General features: G+C 45.1%; 1 long non-coding RNA gene across 3 annotated transcripts in view; it reads left to right on the top strand.

Moving 5' to 3' along the window:
• Nucleotides 1-15,526, top strand: part of LOC143693819 (uncharacterized) — a 52,021-nt gene extending 36,495 nt beyond the window's left edge. For all 3 annotated transcript variants that reach the window (XR_013181799.1, XR_013181798.1, XR_013181797.1), the window contains 3 exons: nucleotides 8,045-8,189; nucleotides 10,201-10,394; nucleotides 15,394-15,526. This is a non-coding gene — a long non-coding RNA (uncharacterized LOC143693819). The remainder of the gene's footprint in view (nucleotides 1-8,044; nucleotides 8,190-10,200; nucleotides 10,395-15,393) is intronic.
• Nucleotides 15,527-16,909: the final 1,383 nt, after the last annotated feature.

Genomic DNA, 16,909 nt, shown 5'->3' with positions numbered 1-16,909 from the left:
TGGCTGTGGCAGTGAGCAATGCTGGCAGGATGTGGGTTATGGATGACTGGGCAGGGGTTTGTTCCTGTCAGTGTGAAATGAGACCCAGCACAGAGCAGATGCCAAGGGGAGAGCCCTGAGCTGTCTCCATGGCTCTGGGTGGGCACTGAACTCAGACTGGGGGCACAGATGGGGGAGGCTGGGTTATCCCTGCATCCATCACCTGCCTGCTGCCACCAAAGTGGGAGCCACTTGCAAGGGAAACAGGGAAACTCCCTCAGCATCAGCTGGCGACTGGAGGCACAGGTGGGAGAAAAAAGTGTTACCGATCTGTCAGCCTAGGAAAGGCAAAAATAAGAGAACTATTGATTTTTTAGCATCATTGGAATCAGTAATGGATCACTTCCTTGTGAGAAATGAGCTGTCCTGGTCCTTTCCAATCCTGTTACTTTTGTAATGAATTTTTATTAGGTAACCTATTTTCTGTAAATTATAGCCCAGATTTCTCAACAGATAGCAAACCATCTTCTCAGTAAGAATACCCATTTAATTTCTTATTTCCACTTGGAAAAAATACACTTTGCAGTAAAGTAAGATTTGTAAGAGAAGTGATATTTAAATCATAATTATGGATAGAAAAATGTTCTTTGCAAACCTTGGTTAGGTTTTCTTCCTTGTGGTACAAATTGTTCAACTTGAACCTATTCTCAAATCTTCCCTATTTAGGACTTGATGGCAAAGTCCACTGGTGAGGTGGTGAAGACACATTACTGGGTTTGATTCTGTCTCTGAGGCTGATGGGTTTTAGCTGCCTGTGATTGTCTCTGCATTCCTTTGTGTCTTCCTATGATTTTACAGTTTAGGTCACTGGATTTCTCATTGGGGGTGGAGGTGTTACATTGAATACTTTTGGCTATTTTTGTTCTGCCTGGTCAAATACTTCACTAAACCTCTGTTTTCTGGTCCTTTCTGGGTAGCCATCAGAGCACTGTGAACTATTCTGCTCAAAATTCCAGCATTTAACCATACCTGCCAGAAGGACAACTTCTAAAAGAGTGACATCAGAGGGATTTGTTCTCAGCCTCTCTCTACCCTAAAAAAAATCTTTTTACTGTTCTCCAAATAATTCTGGCATTACACACAAAAGTGGTCACATAAAAAGCACGTTGTGTTTTACCAAAGGTGCAGCATCTTTTTATGATATTAATGTGCAGTTTAATGAGAGAGCCCTGCAATAGGATCAGCCCCATTAATTTGTAGAGCTGTGTTCTGTACATTGTCAGCTCTGGCAGAGAAGTAGAACAGGTTTAGAGCTGATCTTTCACCGGCACACCAGATCCCTTAGGCTTAGTTCTGGTATGAATAACAAAAGGTTTGGTTATGAAAAACAAAAGGTTTTAGCTGTTGCCTTCAATCAATTATTTACTATATCCTGATTACCAGGAATATTTGGAATTATACAGAAACCTTCATTCACCACCTTCTCTCAATGCCTCAGAGCTTGGTATTTCATTCTTTCAATTGTTCTTATTGTATGTGTAAGGGGAATCATGCAAATGGTGAGTTCAGCTTTGATCCATATTGGCTGTGGCATCAACATCTCCTTCCCTCAGTTGCCTGTTTCAGCTCATACAACTGAAAATGTTTATTCCTCAGCAGAGCAGAGTAACCAAAGCCCTCTGAGTCTCTGCAGGCACAGCTGCCTTTGTACCTCTGCCCTGGGCTCAGATATTTTGGGCTGTGTTAATGTTTTATGGTGTTAAAACAATTTCTTTATCTGATGGGATTCCTGTAGGATATCCTGCAGGATAATAATTAGGCTGGGTACTTCCATCCAATCACTGCAGGGCTAAAGAAGAAAAAAAGAGGATGCAGTTACTGAGCAAGGCTCCATCCTGGGCAGTGCTTGTGGATGGCTCCAGGAGCATGGCAGGATTCAAGGGCCCAGGGTAGCAAAAAGTGAAGCATGCCACTGAAATCTTATTCCAGGTTTCTGTAGGGTTTTAGCACAGCTTTAGTGTTTTTATTGAAAGGAGACCCTAAGTGTGACACAGGGAATTGCTGCTGCTGAATTTTCATGTTATCCAGAGGGTGCCAACAAGGGATATGGAACAGATGCAGTGTTCTCAGAGTAGATGAACCAAGAGAGTAAAACTTTATTAAATGAAAGACCTAAAATATGTTGTATAACAAAGCTAGTTTTGTGCAGTTAGGAAGCCCCAGCCTCTAATCCCCACTACTGAGAGGCTGAGGAAGAATTACCAGGTGAACAGCAAATTCTCAGTATGAGAGAATTCTGGGGTTTGTGTATTTGCACCCCACTCCTGTGACCTCTCTGATCAGATGCAGAAATTCCCATGCACCGAAGGGGTTTGGTCCTGCTCTGTCCTCCCCTGCCCTTTCCTCTCCCCTGTCCTGTCCTGCCCTCCTTCCACTTAAACACTGCCCAGGGGTGTGACTGGTGTCACAAGGGTTTTCAGGGTGAAGAAGAGACGAGAACGTTGACTCTATGATCAGAAGGTTTGATTTATTATTTTATGATATATGTTACATTAGACTATACTAAAAAGCAATAGAAAGGAAAGGTTTCTTCAGCAGCTAGCTAAGCTAAGAATAGAAAAGGAATGAATAACAAAGATCTGTGTCTCAGACAGAGCAAGAGCCAGCTCTGCCATGAGTGGTCAAGAAATCTAAACACCCACAGGAGACTAATCACCTGTTGCATTCCACAGCAGCAGATAACCATTGTTTACTTTGGTTGCTGAAAACTGCAGCTTCTCACAAGGAAAAATCCTAAGAAAGGATTTTTCATGAAAGATGTCTGCGACACAGGGGGATTTGATCCTAAGGATCCTTCAGGCTTAAGAGCAGGGAGAGGAGAGTTCCAGCCTTGAATGAAGTCATGGGTGAACAACTGTGCAAGGGGGACTCTATCATGGTTTTAGAAGAGAACAGATTGTTGAATGTGACCTTTACAAAATGGACACTGGGGATCAAATTAAGGGGGAGCTGCCAAGGGCAGTGCAGCTCAAAGGGTGACCCTGGCCCATGGCTGAGGGAGGGAGGGTCAGGCAAGAGCTTCCTGGGCAAGTGAAGAGGGAGATGTGATGTCAGAGGATGAGAAAGGTCAGAATAATGCATAACTTGAGTTCATGGCTGCCTGTGCTGAAAGAACAATGCTTGGTCCCATGCCCATGGATATTCAGAGCATGGATTTGGTGCAGCTCCTGGGAGAAGCTGGCACTGCCCTGGGATTGCTCTGCCTCACTGCAGGAATGGTCCTCACACAGCCTCCCAGGCTGGCTCCAAGCTGAGCATTGTCCCCTGCAGCCTAAGAGGTGAGGAACAGCAAACAGTCCCCTCTTGTACCTCCCTGTGGGCAGTAGCACTGATCCTCAGCACAGGAGGACAGGCTCTGCTGCCAGCTCTGCCACTGGGAATTTTCCTGAAAGGCTGCAGCTACCTCAGAATTGCTCACTGGAAAGTGACTGCACATGCAGCAGCTCTGCTGCTCTGTAGTTTTGGTTAGCACCACGTGGTTTTATATCCCATCCTAACTAGATAAAAGAGGTTATGGATGAGCAAAGAGAACAACATAGAGGGTTTTATGTAGCAGTTGTTAAAATTAGTGCTCCTACTTCACAGAAATTTGTAACAACCATTTTCTGTGTGTTCCACGTTACGCTTCTTTTTTCCCCTCTCCTTTGTACACCACAAAGCAACAAACGCTCCTCTCCCTCTCGCCATTTATCTTTTCCTTCCTTTTTCTTAAGGGAGAGAAGAGAAAATGCAAAAAAGATTTATGAAAAGCAGAACATCCTTTGAACATTGTGCATTCCATTAAACCCAGCAGAACCAGGGAAAAATCCAAAATACTGTCAGTTCTGAGGTATCACCCCATCTTCCTTTTTGAATCAAAAGACATATCCAGATCTACTATCTCTCCTTTTAGCAGAGCTGAAACTTTGGAGAAAATGTTTGGAACCACCAAGTCTCAGGGAAATCTACAGATTTCAAAGCCCTCATCTCTCAGGAGTTTGTGCCTGAACCCATAACAAAATTTGGTCTTCGTTTGGTTTTTGCCAAAGGACTTCAGAAATTTTAGATTACAAGCCTGATTATTTATATCCTGATATTTTTTTTCTCCAACAGTATCAATTGCTTCAAGTTTCTGAACCTGACAGAGCAACTGAGTCATTTACTTTTAAACATAAATAGGGAGAAGCTGTTTTTTAGCATTTCTGTTTTCTTCTCCAAAAGGCATGTAACATCAGCACATCTGGACAAATGCAAATCATTTCCATGTGAGCACAAGCTGAAATCTGGCATTCTCAGGCAGATGACATTTATCCATCAGCATTCACATACTGCTTTATCAACACATGTAGGCACTTCTGGTTTGGAAAAGCTTCATTTATCACTTGTTGAATGCTTGAAGCTGAACTGCTCTTGCTGAATAAATTGTTTATTGGATTCATGGATTCTGACAGTAACTTAAAAGAAAGTGATCAAAAACCCCTGACCCACCTGTGTGTGCCTGCTGTGCCACACAGACCCTGGAAGTGGCCTAGAACCAGCAGGGTGGTGCATTTCAAGTATTCATCACATACTGAGGTTGCATATGAAGCACATTAGAAATTAATACTGAAAGTTTCCTGTTTAGCAAAAATCGTAGTTGCTCAACAGACACATTTTGTTTCCTGTTTGTTTTGCAATTAGCTGGTTTGTTTCTGAGAAGAATTTCCTCTTCTTTATTTGCAGAAGTCTGTATATCTTTTTTAATCAGCCAACACACGTATTTGTCTTACAGACAAATGCATTATGTGCTACATATTTCATCACTGAATGGCTGCCAGAGATGCATTTCCATATCTACTCCTCATGAATCAGCAGAACACCTCTATAAATCTTCACTCCCTATAAAACTTTTTTAATAGAGGCGTATGCTCATTCTGATGTTCTGTAATCAGCTTTGTCAGAGACACTGTGGGCCCTCTTTCCTTAAAATATTGGCTTACTAAAGATTTCAAACACTATTTATAAGCGAGAGAGGGAATCCACATCTTCTATCTAAACTCATTAAAGGATGGACAGACGTTCATAGCTGGGAAATTCTGGCAGAAGAATGACTCCTTTGCAGCAGCCCATGTAATTAAAGAGAGGATGAACATTGGTAAAAACATCATATCCTTCCTCTCCTCTCCCACTCAGTGCAGGAGAGTGAGGAGTGATCACAGCTGGCAAAGCTGTATTCCCTGGCTGGGCTGGCACAGCCAGCTGGGTCAGCTACAAGGAACCAGAACCAGGGGCTCAAACAGCCACAGCAGGACCTGGGACACAGAGCCTGGGAGAGGCACAGTCAGCCCAGGAATGGGTGCTGGCATGGAGTAATCCCAGCACTGCAATCCAGTGTGGGACAGCAGGAGGGAGGTGGGCAGGGTGGGAAAGGCAGCACCCAGAGCTCTGTGGTGGCAGGAATGCCATGGATTTTCTGTGGGTGTTAATGTGTCTGTAACTCACCGGGTCAGGCACACGAAGAGCGTTGGTGTGGGCACTGCTCCCTCCAGCAGAGAGCTAAACTAGTCTGAGAGTCACTGCTGAAACAAGTCTGGTTGTTGTTTTCAGCAAGAGGCTGTGCTGCCTGCTTCAAAGGAGACAAAGGAGCCTTCAGGTTCCTGCTTGAAGTTATTCCACTTACTGGCATATGGAATAATAAAAGAAACACTCAATGGCTTAAGGCAAGAGCAGCATCCCAAATAGACTTTAAGTGACAAACAAATTGGAGCAGACACTTGTATCCACATGAGCCTAATGGTACTTACCTCTGACAGTAAATGCAAGGAATTGCATCTGGCTGAGAAAGTCCCTGGGGGCTGGAAGTAACTGGCAGGTGGAACAGGACTCAAAGGAGCACCACTGCTCTGTCCCACTTGGCTTTGGATGTCTGCTTGTGCCCACAGCAGGAGGAAATGCTGGGGTCTCAGAGCAGCTGCTGGCAGGTGTGGGGTTTTAGGTTATTTTCAAGGCACGATATCATCTGTTTCCTTCTGCCATTCTTCTCCTTGAGCCACTTCAGTGGCCATTCTGAAAGAACTGCAATGCCAGTTCTGGGTTAAATCCAGTAGAAGTGCTTTAAGTGTCTGCATTTGCCATGCTCATTTCACCTCAACCTTCTATGGCTCTTTTCCAAGCATGTCCCACACTTCCCTAGCTCTGTTTAGTCTGAGAAAGGTGTAAGAAAATTAGCTGGAGGTCATATGGCTGCTATCCATGCATAACTAATTCTTTAGGGGAACAGATGTGAGTTGCAATGAAAGTGAATGTCTGACTTTCCAAAAGGTTTGATGGGAATCTGTCTGGGAACAGCCAGAGCTGAGTACAGACCTACAGTGAATCTTTGCTTACTTCACTGAGGACTGGTAGAAGTGCCATGTGCCAATAACATTATTCAAACCAACGTGGATTTAAAATCAGATGTCTGGGTGTGATCTGTCCTTTTGTCTGGAACCTAAGGAGGTGAATGCAAGTTTCCTTTGTCTAAAGCTGGCACAGCCCAGAACAGCTGTACTGGGATTATATTTCTGTGTCACAGAAACATAATTTCCATAGGCGTGATGAACAGTGCTGACAATGTGCTTTAGTAAGCCTGAGGAGTTTGAAGCATGTAACTGATCCAAATGGTTGGATTTCTCTGGTGTACACTAAATACAGATGTCAGGTTTGGTGGTGTCTGGGTGCTGTGGTGATGGGTCCTTCAGAAGTGCTGAGAGGTTGACAAAGTTGGGCTGAGCTGATGCGTTTTGTGTTATGAGCAGCTGGATGAGCCCTGAGCACCGCAGCCAAGTGATTCATTTCTGAATGGTGCTGAAAAGAGAGGGGGGTGCTTGAATAAATCAGTGGTGATCTTAATAAACTGGGAGCTTCTGGGTACTAAATCTGTCTGCATCTGATCTGAATTGCAATTACCTGTCAAAAATTCATCCATCATTGCAAGTTCCAGACAAACTTTCTGGCAGCAGATGTTTCAGGGAAGCTGTTTGATGTGGGAAGTTCATTGTTTGGTGTGCAGCATGCCCAGGAACAAAAGCCAAAGCAGAAAACATTTCCCAGGTAACAGCAATAACTTCTGTGCCACACCGAAGCCGAGTTTATTGGTGAATGTAATTTGTAAATGTGGATTTCCAGCATAAATCAGTCAGTGAAGCACTACTCATAATTCAGCCCATCTCAAAGAGATGCAGTAATTCAGTATTTGTGTCCTTGTGACAGTAATGCTGTTTCTAATCACTTTAAATTCAGCATTATTGAACCCCCTCTCTGGGGCTACAGCACCAACTGAGGCACAGTTTGGTGCCTGCCAAACAAGCGTGGTGTGTTCCAGCAGCCAGGCTGTGGGGAGAGCTCCAAGAGATTTGGAGCCCAAAGGAATGTGTCACACTCCCTCAGGGCTGTGGGCAGCAGCTCTGGGGCCACCTGTGCAATCCACATCTCTCACACCAAAACCCAAAAGAAACTGGGTGGGGGGGAATATTTGCCTGCCCCTTGATATGGGTTCATTGACTTGCTGTCATAAGAGAAAGGGCTGGGTGTGGGCTTTGTGAAGGATTTCAGTTCAGACTACCCAAACTCCAGTGTTTCACTGACACCCTCCCCACCATCTGACACGTGGCTGTCCCTTCTGTGGCAGGAAGGCAGCACAATGAACATTTCTCTGCAGCCATCAGAGATTGTCCCACACCACTGCTATTTCTCATCTCAGCATGCACCTTGAAAATGACCTCTGGGGACAGGCTGGACACATGATGAGAAGATTGCTGTCCCAGCCAAATAATACCCCAAAAGCTGTTCCACTGTCACCTCTATCAAACCCTCCCTTCTCTTTGCAATTATAACAGCAGAATCCAGTGCTCTTTTCAATTTCCATTATATCAGGAATTTCCTTGGCACATTTTCCTCCTCTCTGTGGTACTTTAGATCCGTGTTTCATTAAAAGCTGTTCCTAGCATAACTGGGAGCAGTTCACTTGTGAAGTAACTGCTGACAGATGGATCCATTTATCTCTTAGGCATGATGTGCTGGGCTCCTTACCTCGTCACCTGTGCCTGCTGTTTGAGGATCCATCTTCTGTGTGGGTGGCTCAGAGAGCCCCAGCCTCAGGAGCTGCACCAAGGGTGTCATTCCCAGCTCTGGACAATGGATGGCTGCCAAAGGTTTGGAAAAATCCTCCTGCTTTGCCCTACTCCTCTCATCCATCAGTGCCCAGTGGCACTGGGGTAACATTTTCTGCAGAAATCAGGGGATATTTGCTTATTGCTTGTCCTCTCTTCTCCTTCATTTCCCAGTTCTTTATTTCCTTCTGTTATTTAGCTCAGAAGGGCCGTGGGTACTTTGTGCACATCACTTCTCAGGCCTGGGACAGGAGATTGTGTCCCCTCCAAGGGGTTTAGTGCCTCAGCCCTGGCTCCAGGGCCATCTGTGCATGCCCCTGTGCCAAAGGCATGGAGGAGAGCCCAAGCACAGGGGATAAATGGCTGGCTGCTGTCCCAGGGTGCTGCAGGGGTGCCCAGGTCCTTCCCTGGATCCCATGTGAGAGGTAATGAATGGGGAGTGAAGGATGAATGTGAGGATGAATGAATTTTACCTAATGCAGTAGAGAAGCTGGAGTTGGCAAAGGGAAAGGAGAAGTGAATGGCATGGAAAATGGTGCTGGCAGGATACTGCACCATGAGCAGAGGGAAAGATCATTGATATCAAGGCCTGGGTGCAGCAGGCACTGCAAGTGGAGGGTGTGAACCTAAGCCCGACCCTTGCCTCTCTTTACCTCTGGGAAAAGGCTGCATTTTAGGACCATGAAAAGGAGAATTCACGTTTAGCCTCAGAAGCAGCTGCAGGAGCAGGTGCCTGGGGCTGAAGGTGCCGTGGGCTGCGGGTGTCCCTGCGCTCCCAGGGTCAGCTGCCATCCCAGGGCCCCGTTTGCCTGGGACCAGCCCCGTGTCTCTCTGGGATGTGGATGGAGCCCTGGCAGAGGCCGGGGGACTCGTGCCTTTGGAGGCTGCTCGCCCTGGGCAGCACAAGGTGCCAGCACCAGTCACACACTGTCAAACTTCGTGATCAGAAGCAAATTGATTGGAGCTGGAATTGTTCCCACTGGGTGTTTTTAATTCTGTTTTCTTGTGGAAAGGTTATTGAGAAAGCTGCTCCAGGTACTCGGATCATGCATTCCAACAAGTTTAAAATTTAAACTTGTTCTAAGGGAGGATCACGTGTGTTTCAGGCCTGCATGCATCACATATTTTAATATTGCAAAGGCAGCTGTGACCTCAGCACAGAAATGCCGTGGGATGGAATGGCAGAAGCCAGACAGAAGAAGGACAGGGAGTAAAGCTTAAAGCAGCCTCATTAAAATGTATTCTTCTCAGTTTGAAAAAATAATGAGAACCAGCCCTTGATCCATTTTCCTGGAAGCAGTGATGAAATGCTTTAGAGGCCAATTTCATTCTTATTAATAGTTTTTTCATTAAGAAGGATGAAAACTATCTAATGTGATAACTATGAAGGAATGCAGAGTCATTTTCATTATGACCATGAACATTTGTTTGTGGCATAAAATCACCCTTAGGTAGGAAAGCCCTCTACTCTTGCACAAATACACTTGGTTCTTTCAGCTGTTGCTTCACACCCTGCTTTGAAGAAATGCCTCCTTTAGGTGCCTCACTAAACAAGTCCAAATGCCACAGACCCAACACGATGGGATTGTATTTCTGTCATTGTCCATTGTAAACTCCTTTTACTGGAGACAGCAAATGTGCACTTGAGTCATTCCAAGGAATCCCAGCCCCTCCACCTCCTTAAACTCCATATTGATATCTGCAGAAAGCAATTTAATCCATCTTTCCTTCCCACCCCACACAATGAAAAGACAAAAATCCCAGTTAGAATTGCATTAGCCTTCAGGTTTTCCTGAAGATAAATAATGTTGCCTGCAGGTTTACATTAGGGATTAAGTGTCTGCACTCTGAATAACTCTGGCCATAAATTAGAGGAAGGGAGGCACAGCCTTTAGCTCTTCTTCTGGGACTTTGTTTCACACTGTGATTTTTACACAGCACTTTTGTTCCACCTATGTTTGAGGACAAAATACAAAATGGTTTCAGAAAATATCTTCCCTTGCCCTTCCCTTTTCCATTTTCTTAATCTAAACGTGACCTTTTTTTTTTCCAGCTCCCTCAGAAGGGTGAGGCTGACAAGTGGTATTCCACGTGGAGATGCTGCTTTATGGCTCTCCTTGGGGCTCCCAGCTCTCCACAGATCCATCCCCTCTGCTGTGGTGAGATCCTGATTTGGGCTGCAGCCAGGATGGTCCCCTCCTACCTCAGGAGAATATCTACAGGTTAATTGTCAGCTCTGTGCTCAAGGTATCAATGTTCCTTTCTGAGGGCAGGGGTCTGAAGATCCAACCAACATATTCCCATTTTTCTTACACAAAAGGTTGAATGGATACTGGCAAGAAGAAGCTGTATTTAATTTTAGGACAGTAGTGTGGGTTCTACTTTTAAAGCACTTTGGACCAGCAGATCACCATGTGGTCTTCCAGAGCTCCAGACTTTATCAGTGGAAAGGAAGGCACACTGTGAAGCAAGAAAATGTTTCCTTCCACACTGTTTAACTAGAGTAGGCAGCTGTTTGCTTACATGTGGTGTATTTTTACCCTTTGGTTTTGTGTCCTCTCCTAAAATCAGGAAGGCTGAGGACTGATCACAAATATTTCACTCCCTGTTGGCTTTGACATGTCTTTTTTTTTCCCCCCCCCCCCGACTTTCCTTGAGTTTAGATGTTTGATTGGAATTATCCCTGTTTTGCTCCACATTATGACTAAGTAGGCTTTTAATATAAACACCTGAGCACAAAAAATCAAGATTAAGAAACTGTTCCGCTTGAATGAAAGCATTATGGCTCCTGAAATGGGATACCTGAGGTCTGAGATACCTCAGCTGTAGGAATCAGGTTCTGATAATTACAAATCCTATAGGAAATTTCAAAATTAATTCTTTCTTCTCAGTGAGGGCTGTGTAGTGTTTGCCTGCCTGTGTCATTGAGCTCAGGCTGCTCCTAGAGCCCATGAGCCATAGAAAACAAGGGACAGCAGCTAAAAAACAGTAAAAAAATACTTTGTGTGATTTACCAGCCTACTTGGAAACAGAGAGCAGAATTCTGTTTAGCTTTATGGCAGAGGAAGAGAGTTGATTTTTGGTCTTTGAAAATATATATGGCTCTGATTTAGCATTCAAGGTAATAAGCAGCCCTGGCTGTAGAAAAGAGTATTCGTAGGATATCTTTTCCTGGGTGTTTAAAATGGAAACCGAGTCACTACCACTGGAAGAGGTGCCAGTGGATTCCTCCCAGCCAAGCCTTCTCCCAGAGGCATTGGGGCAGATTTCCCTGCGAGAAGGGGATGCTGAGGGACAGCAGGGGCTGGCACAGGGCTCAGCAGTGGCTGCTGCTGGCACTGCTGTGGGTGCATTGCTGCCCAGCAGGGTATGGGAACAGCTGCTGCTGCTGCTCCCTGGGTGTCTCAGTGCACTCCTGACAGTGCCATGGGCATGGAAAAGGGACTGTTCTGTGGGCTCAGAAGGAGCATCCCCTTAGACTCATCCCTTCAGGTTTGACAGTGACAGCTGCTAAGGGAGAACAGCAGGACTGAATAATGCAGAAATCACTTCGGCACATCTGGGAAAAGGCCTCTGAGTTTCTTTCCCTAAATGCTGCAAACAGCTGGGAACTGCAGCTGTCTGAAAAACTTCATCTGATTTCTAGAAAGAATTTTGATTGGTTTTTTTAGATAATCCCCAAAGTGAGATTTTTCAGTTCTGTGTTGGTTCTGATTTGCAACAAATGCTGTTTAAAAGACAGAGAGAGACAGACACTGTAAAGGGTAAAAAACTCCATGCAAGCAGAGTTGGCTAAAAATGCCCAGAATTAAGGTGGGACCACACCCTGACAGAGAGAGCCTTGCAGCAGTACTTTCCAACATCTCCCTTGGCTGATGTGCCACAGGAACTGGAAGCCATCACATCCGCTGGGACTCGCACCCTTCACTTGGAAGGGCACAGTAACTTCAGTGCTTGTGGTTTTATGGGATCAGGAGGGGACTGTCCCCTGTCACCCCATGGGTGGTGCCTGTCTTGGGGCTGAAGCTGTGTGAGGATCTCTGCTCTGTCCTTGTAACCACAAACTGTGGATTCATATTGAGTTGAGTCTTAAAGTTCTTAGAGCAGTGCACCCATATGGAGATAAATGACTTTAAATGCACCCTGAAGCAATTGTGGAAATTTCTATGCAAAGAACTTATTTGTATGAAATTGTTATTCATGTGAAATTGTGATAAAGCTCTGAACATAAACTGGAATTCAAAAATGTTGGCTTTTGGCTGCCTTTCAGGAAAGGCATTTTATTTTCACCCTGCCCTTGGTGATCCAGAATGAAAATCTAAGTGAGATGGAAGGGTAGCTGCCATGTGCCACTTTGCATTGGTTGTGGAAGTTATTTTACATAGTTCTGGGAATTCTAGCACAAGTTGTCATCATCTTTTCATGCTCTCATTTATAAAACCTTGCCCAGTAAGGTAGCATTGGATAGATCCTGGAGCAATGCCTGAGGCAGCTGCTCAGCTTGTTCTGGCAGGAGCACAGGCTGAATGGGCAGGGCTGTTTGCAGAGTTGGTGTCCTCCGTGGGTTTGCCTCTTCTCCCTCAGTTCTTCCTTCATCCCCTCTCCTTGAACTATCTGACCTTGGGAAGTCTGTGCTGTGCTGCTTGTCCAAAGAGCAGGTTGCAAACTGACAGGGAGAAACAAACACCACTGGGTATCAATTGCTCAGTCAGTCCTTGGCCTTAGGGTTGGCTCTGTTGCCTTGTGCCCCAGCCAGCCCTGTAGCTGGCACTAGAAATGATTCCCTGTGAGCCTGCAGGGAGGTGCCACATGTGGGCCATCCCCCTAAGCATGGCTGTCTCTGTGTGCTGTGCCCACTGGCAATTAAAACTGACATTCAAATCAGAGATGAACAAAGTGCACAGAGGTGCTGGGGGAAAACCTCCCCCATTTCATGTTCAAATTCCATGAATTTTTTTCCTGTGGTAGGCAAGTGAGTTTTTGTCTTTGAGCTTTTGGGCTAAGGATAAATGGATGATTTTTTCCCTTCCTTGCTTTTCCTCCCAACAAGGACAAAAAATTGCTCCCTTAAATTCCAGTCCAATTAATGGAAGTCTGGGGGAGAGGAAAGAGACAAACCAACAAGGAAGTATTTATATTTGGGATTTTCTTTGCATCTCATGGCAGGTGGGTTTGGTGTGTTTTACAGCTGCCTTCTGAAATGAGTCTGTTACTTTGCCATTCCTTTGTAAGTGAGCAGCAGTGCTGAATCTTTATCATATTGATCGTTCCCCAGGCTTTCATCTGGGGCCTGGGATAATACACAGTGTTGTTATTGCCTTGTTATTTTTCATTTGTATCCTATTGATTTGCTGCCAGGAACTCACAGGTCAATTTGCAAAAAGATAGGCTATGATTTATTTTATCTAGAAGATGATGCCACGATGGGAATGCTTTTCCAAGGCTGGCAGGGCTTTGGGTTTGTTTTGTCTCCTCTCAGGAGTGCAGCACATTCCCAACGGGTGGGATCCCACCTGGATTCCCACCCGGAGTCTCCGTGACTCTCACGGAGCTCACACGGGGTGAGTGGCTGGACAGGCGCCCACACTTCAACTGGAACTGTACTCCCAAGGAATGGCTCTTCCCTCACTGCTCTCTGTCCAGCTCAGAGATCACAGAGTCGGTGCAGCTGCACTGATATCAAAGACAGGGAGGAAGGGAGGGGAGACTTTCTGTGTCTGAGCACAAGACACAGAGCACAAGGTTGAGCACCCCCAGGTGGCAGGTGCTAAAAACAGACATGGAAAGTTATTTCTGGTGGATATTTTTGTTTGCTCTGCTAACATCAGCTCACTACCAAGCAGTAGCAGCCCAGTTCCCAACAACTCTGTGCACAGGAGGCCCACCTTGGAAACAAAACAAGGATTTGAGATCTCCTCATCTTTCTTTGACTTAGTGCTGTCAGATTCTCGGTACTGGGAAAGCAAGGATTATAAAAGTGTGTGAAACTGCACTTTAATTCCTGCAGTACAAAACTCCTGCTGCATAATTTACAAGGGGCTGGTTTTTAATTACTCCATGCAAGATGTGCTAAGTGCAGCAGGCTGATGTATCCATACACCGTGTTGTGTTCTATTATTTTTCCCTGGAACCCATCCAGGTAAACCAAACCCACAGTGAGGGACTCCCAGTCCATGTTCTGTTTACACTGCATTGAATTTTCCTGGCATCCTTTCAGCAGGAGCCATTTGACAAGGGAATTTTTTTATAGCACAGAACACCTTCTCCTGCCAGTGGAGATTTTCACTTTTGGGATTGGGGTGATGTGTCCTCCTGGTTTGTGGCAGGGAATTGGATGCTGATGTTAAACCATCCTCTCACCAGCACAGGTCACTGGAATCACCTTCCCAGTCTGGGAGGTTTTGTTCTAAATTTCAGATCATCCACGGAGCTCCAGGTGAGACACAGCCCAAACAAATCCCTCACTGACAACATCTCCCATGGCAAGGCAATTATCAGGCAGCTGAACTGCTGCCCTTATCCTACAGGGCTATTTCAAAGAATGTCTTTGTTTGTCTTCCTCTCCTACTTGTCCAAGTTTTCCCTCACATTTTGATCATTAGGATATAACTGTGTTAGACAGGAGTGAGGTCAAATGAGATTTCCTGCTTTGAGTGGAGGTGTGAGGTCACAAAATGTGCTGTGGCTGGCTGCTGAATGCCTGTTAAATCTGGCACAGCAGCACACACACACACAAACACATATATACACTTATAAATACTTCAGTATGTGTTTATCTTAATATGTGAGGAAAAAAGATTACCATGTTCCAAGACTGCTGGAAACTCTTAAGCACTGTTGTGCACTGAAGTGCTATTTACAGACACCAGAAAACATTCCTTTTGCAGAGAATTCATGACTGGTTGAGTTGACTTTTTTTTTTTAAATTGGAGAATTAATGAAAAATGCCAAATCCTTTCAGTAGTTACTAAGGGATCTTTGATTTTTACATGTTTTTATATAAAAATGTTCCTGAATATTAGATGTAAAACATCTAAGTTGTCATTTCAAGATCTGTTCTCCTTTAGAAGCATCAAAGGTGTTACAAAATGGTCAAAACCTTCTGTTTCAGTAGAGCTCAGTCAGAATTTTTCCATCTGACAGCTCAAGAAACACGAGGAGTTTCATGTTCTGCTTTAATATTAGATATTGCTTTGTAAATCACAGAAACTGCTTCCCACCAAACCTGACTTGTGCTTTATTTCAGAGACCTGCCAAAGGAAAGCCTTGCACCTGTCAATGACTTGTGAAGAGCCCTTCCTCATTTCTGAGATCCCTGCCAGGAATGGGAGAATTACCAAGAGTTTCTAAGTTCCTCAGACAATCAGAAAATGCCCCAAACCCCTTCTGCAATTGTGAGTATGGATATTTATTTCTCAGCTTGGATTTACTGACTGACTGAGACATTCTGGCTGCTGCAGTGGCACTTTGAGAAGCTGGGGTGTTTGTAGGGAACCAGTGAGCAGAGCCCTGAAGTGAGCTCAGAGCCAGTGCACAGCCTGCAGTCTGTGAGCAAACCCGTGCACAAACCCAGAATTTCAGAGCTTCTCTTCACATCTGGCAGCCAAACCAGATTTAGATTTGCCTCACTCAGTGTGGAAAAGGAAAAAAGCAGTGAAACACGAGTTAGGTTAGTGTCTGTCTGTACAAATTCTTCCTGGGTGATAAATGATGGATTGCATTAATGGCTGTTTGCTCCCAGCACTGTTCCCCAGTGCCTAGGTCTGTAAAGCCCTCCTTTCTTTTTGCACTTATGGAAGTACATCCCAGAGCTCTGGCAAGCCCCACCTTTGGCACAGTTCCAGAAGAGCTGCCCCAGCAAATCCAGCTCCTGGGTGTCACTGCAGCCCTCGGGGACGCGGGGCTGGGCTCTCAGGCAGCAGCAAACTCGAGCTCATGTTACAGCAACCTCATCTCACCTGAGGTGCTGCTGCACAACAGGGTAAAACCTGCCTTGCCAAGGGCTTTGCTGCTGCACAGAGGCCAAAATTCCACACTAGATCAAATCAGGTGGATTAATGTCAACAGCCATAACCTTCAAGTGGGACTTGGAAATGCAGTTACTGGATTCTGCTGGACCAATCTAATTCTTCATCAATCTCTTCTCTGTCTTTTGATATCAGTAATGAATGTGTAGGATAATAAATTATTGTGTGATAATATAAATATTTTAAAGGTACCCCAAGTTAATCTTTTTAATATAACTCCTATTAGGAAGCAAGTGCTTCCTTAATATGAAAATCCGTTGTCACAACCTAGAAGTGATGAATGGGTGCACTCCCAAGAGGAGGAATTAAGAAGGCAAGTCCTGACTGTTGGCTTGGGTTTGAGTTCACAGTGGCATTCAGCAGCATGGGGGCACTTGCAGCTGGGCCATGCCCAGGCTGTGCAGTCTCTTCAGTGCAGCAGGCTGCTGTGCAAATTGCTCTCTTTTGGTGCTTCGGGTTCCAAAGCTGTTGCTCCTCCGTGTTGGTCTGAAATAGGTTTACAAAATCCGTGTATAATGTATGTGCAGTGCATATTGCACGGTCTGGGGGTTTGTCCTTCGCAAAACACAAGCTCTGTCAGAAGTCTGTGGGAAGAGATTTTTCCTGCACAGTAGATTTTATCCAGCAAATTCAACTGCTGCAGTTGCAGCTGAACTTGGTGGCCAAGTCTGTTCTGACGGTGTCTGGCCTGGAATGCTCAATCTCTTCTCTTTTCCCCCCAGAACGTTCCCTACT

The sequence above is a fragment of the Agelaius phoeniceus genome, chromosome 4 (genome assembly GCF_051311805.1).
Source record: "Agelaius phoeniceus isolate bAgePho1 chromosome 4, bAgePho1.hap1, whole genome shotgun sequence".
In the NCBI taxonomy this organism is placed as follows: domain Eukaryota; kingdom Metazoa; phylum Chordata; class Aves; order Passeriformes; family Icteridae; genus Agelaius; species Agelaius phoeniceus.
Note: the sequence above shows the minus strand (reverse complement) of the source record. Positions and strands in the feature narration are given on the sequence as shown.